The following is a 4421-nucleotide window of genomic DNA, read 5'->3' as shown; positions in this document are numbered from 1 at the left end:
TTCGACGTACAGATTGAACAGTAACGGCGAAAGCCTACATACCTGCCTTACATCCATTTTAATACAAGCACTTCGTTCTTGATCTTCGAGTCTTATTATTACTTTTTTTACATTTCCTTCCACGTTTTTTGTCTAGATCGCTTATTGCTTCTATCAGTAAGATTTTTCTGCACAGCCATCTTCAGATACTAAAATAACATAGAACCTAGATTACAAGAGCTGAGTCTTGCTTTGGAATTTTTATTCGAAATATGTGTGCGAGAACAAGTTGTTAATAAAGATAATTCATGTAGCAGAGACATGAAACACTTATAGAAAGCCATGTTTACTTTGTGGTATCGATTACATACATGCGGCTGCCCAATTCAATAGACCACTGATTACAGTGAGCCAATCGAATAGATTAGATAGCAGAGCCACTGTGCAAGATAACTTTAGAATATGATGATTTAAGACGACGTCGTACAAATTGTCCGGAATGACGTAAACGAAGAACTGGTGCAGTTTACAGTATCGCCAGGAATAGAACTGGGAGTGAGAAAGCGCCATCGACAATACAGACGGCAGCACACTGTGACATAGGAATGGCGTCATACAGTAGTATGCCATTCAACGTTATATACATATATATATGGATTTGCAATTTGAGCAGAGAAGTAATCTTCAAAGGGACGCGCGGTTTCAGCAAAATTCGATTTACCTGTACGGATGAAACGTATCTTTCCTCGAATTATTTATTCAGGTCGCTTTGTAATTATTTTTATTTTTACAAATTACGGCCTGCCTTTAATACGTGGTAATGAAAGGGATATACCTCAAAGAGCAAAAAAAAAGGACCGCAGTAACCTGCTGTTTCCAAAAAACAGGGCGCCGCGGCCATTTGCAAATAAACTGCGCACCCGGCCTCTCGCACACGCGCGCACACGCTTCCGCGCTGTCTGACGACGGCATGCCGCCGTATTTGTTTTTGTTTCTAGATTACAATCAAACTAATCTGAATAACAAATGAGCGTCGCGGCATCAGCGGAGAAATAAAAGGCTGGAGCGGAGCGGCGAATCCCGGCGCCCGAGGAGCGAACACGTATGGATTTTCGTGCGCAGCGTTAATCCACGCACAAGGCGGTCATCCGACGCGGCTGCGTGGGTAGGTCGGCAGGGGACACGTTTAATCTGGCGCCGCTGCGGCTGCGAAAGCAAAGGGCGTCTGCACACCGCTCTGCTCCACACTTGGAAGGCCCTCCGGGACGGTATACAGTCATGATGCGTATGATCCCGGGACGATTCTTCGAACGGGCCTCGTAACGACTGCTCGCGATCACTGAAGCCATGCTTGTTTGGTTTGTAGTCGACTATTTTTCAGATGTGTGATGTGGCACTGCCAGCCAACAAGTTACAACTCACGCAGGCATTTTTAGAAGTGTTGTATGGGGTATATTTTTATGAAAACAAACACTGTAATACACAATCTGATCAAAAGGATCCAGCCACCTAATAGCGACCTTAACATGAACTATGCCACCTTTCGCCTTTACGATCGTTGTACTCTGCTGGAGACACTTTCAGTGAAGCATCTGGATGTCTGTTAAGGAAGGGCAACCCTTTTTTCCTCAAGAAGCGAAACCAGAGAAGGTAGCGCGATATTCGACGCTGGAGGCTACAGCGAGGTCGATATTCTTACTCATCCCAAAGGTGATACATTGGGTTCTGGTTGAGACTCGGAGTAGGTGAGTCCATTCCATAACGCTTTCCTCGAGTGATTTTCTATACCCGACAAATATTTGTAGAGAAATAAAAGTTTCTTGTACCAATAACTGTACAAATTTATCCATTCACTACCGTTTCCGTGGTAGGTACCATCTTGAAAAGAGATAATAATGCACATCAATTGGTCAAAAACACATCTATTACAAAAAAGGCAACGTCAAGTATAAAATATGATGAATTATCACAATAATAGTTTCATTGAATTTCCACTGTAGTAGATGTACCCAATCGAAGCGTGGTAACATGTATACAGTTAATCTTAAGATCAAGTGAACACCACAAGCACAGTCAGAACATGATCTATACAAGAAGCCACAACTCCCTAGACATACAGGAATGTTACTGTCTCACTGATGGTTCCTTAAGTTAGATTACACCGTCATGCTGAAACAGTTGTCGTTTCTGACCTGTTCCTCTGCTGGATACAGTTCACAATGATATAATATGTGTCCATATCCTTCCCTATTTAGCGTTTTATTGAGCACAATGTGCGTACCACACCCTAAACTCGAAAAGCAACCCCATACCGTAACATCAGTTTCCCTGTATTTCACTGTTGCAACTACACATGATGGCAGGTAATGCTCCCCAGGCATTCGCCAAATTCAAGTTAGATTACACCGTCATGCTGAAACAGTTGTCGTTTCTGACCTGTTCCTCTGCTGGATACAGTTCACAATGATATAATATGTGTCCATATCCTTCCCTACTTAGCGTTTTATTGAGCACAATGTGCGTACCACACCCTAAACTCGAAAAGCAACCCCATACCGTAACATCAGTTTCCCTGTATTTCACTGTTGCAACTACACATGATGGCAGGTAATGCTCCCCAGGCATTCGCCAAATTCAAACCCTTCTATCGGATTGCCATTTTGTATAACGTAATTCATCACTCCAAATCGCTAGTTTCTAGTCATACACTGTGCAGTGGCGTACGTCACTCTTTGTACGACATCCAGCAGCGCTTAGCGCTGACTCCAGAAATTGGTGGCTCATGAAGAGCTGCCCGACCGTCGTAGTCTATTCTTTTACGAGTAGCTGAGTGGACAGCGCGCAGGCGTGTCGGGCCGGGGGTCCCGGGTCCGACTCCCGACTGGGTTGGAGATTTTCTCCGCTCAGGGACTAGTTGTTTGTGTCGTCTTCATCATTTCATCCCTACCGACGCGCAACTCGCCGACGAGGCGTCACCTCAAAACACTTGCACCAGGCGATCGGGTCTACCCGCCGATAGACCCTCGCCACACATTTCATTTCAACACCCTATGAACAGTCACTGTGCTAGATGGACTGTTGTAGCACCTTTGAACTCATGAATGATTCCTCCAACCAGTTTCATGATATTTTTTACAACCATCCTCCGCAGTTCTCTATGATCCCTTGCTGTCAGGTGCACGCTTCCGAAACCGTGGTTCTATCGCTATGGTACAAAACAAACATGACGTAATAAATGTCAAGATTAATTATAGTATTCGTAGCATTGGTAGAGAAAGAAACATAAACGAATGTGTGAGACGACTTCTCTCAGTGTTTTTTTTTGTTTTTTCACACATAATTAGAACCGCACATCTTCAGTGTTAGTCCATTGCGTATTCTATATCCTTACAAAATATAAAGTGCACTTTGCAAGAAATAAAACTTAGTTGATCGCGTAACTTCTGCTGTTTTATGTAACCAAAGCAAGTACAGACGTGTTCAAATTATTAGACTGAACGATTATTATTGATACACTGGTGTAGAAGAAGGAGAGAAAAGTGTAACAGTTGATTTGTTTAATGGTTTGATAGATGCCACGAAATTTCCATTCAAGCAACTCACAGGTCACTGAATTTTTCACAGTTGGTAACACTTGTCATTTTCCCTCCAAATCGTATTGTGTTAGTTGTCTGTGTACATGCTTCGAAACTTTATTTACAGAAATCTTTTGTGTTTGTGTGGTGTACTGCAACTTCTTATTTATTCTATAAACTTCTTGTTAGATTAACAAGACATTATATAGCTTGTGAACTTGCAGGTTTTTAGTTATAGAAATAAATCGTGGAGTTTCCAAAGAAAGTGAGGGTATGGGGAAGACAAAAGATGTTTCATCCCGGAAAGATTCGGCTGTGGTGGCACTTCTTGCCGAAAATCGTTACACATAACACGAAATTGCTGACAGAATGAGAATATCACAGAAATCTGTCAGCAGAATCAAACTTTCAGTGCAAGCCAAATAGGGAAGGAAAATGTGGACTTAAAAGAAAAGTCAGTCCTAGAACAATGAGAAGACTTACAAACATGACAACGTCTACACTTATGAGCCATCAGTTGGAAGGTTTGAGTGTTGAAATTTCACCTGTGACAGTGAGGAAGAGGCTGTATAAATTTGGTTTAAAGGGATGCTGAGCAAGGAGAAAACAAAAAATCGCACCTGCCATGAAAGCCAAAAGATTACAATGGACTAAACAACTTCAGGAGTGGACAAGGGAAGACTGGGCTAAGGTATGTGCAATGATATGGTAAATTAAGTGGGTCTGATCTCTAAAGTTAGGAGTTCTGGCTTGAAATTGTGATGTTTTATTGGTAGTGAAGAAATGCACATTTGAATTTTGGGTCTGTTGAGGTCTCCTATGCAACTATTCCCAACTTTTCTAACTTGCAAGTTGGTACGAATGCTT

This window comes from Schistocerca nitens, chromosome 7 (assembly GCF_023898315.1).
Source record: "Schistocerca nitens isolate TAMUIC-IGC-003100 chromosome 7, iqSchNite1.1, whole genome shotgun sequence".
In the NCBI taxonomy this organism is placed as follows: Eukaryota; Metazoa; Arthropoda; class Insecta; order Orthoptera; family Acrididae; genus Schistocerca; species Schistocerca nitens.
The sequence above is the reverse complement of the archived record's forward strand: the minus strand, read 5'-3'. Positions refer to the sequence as shown.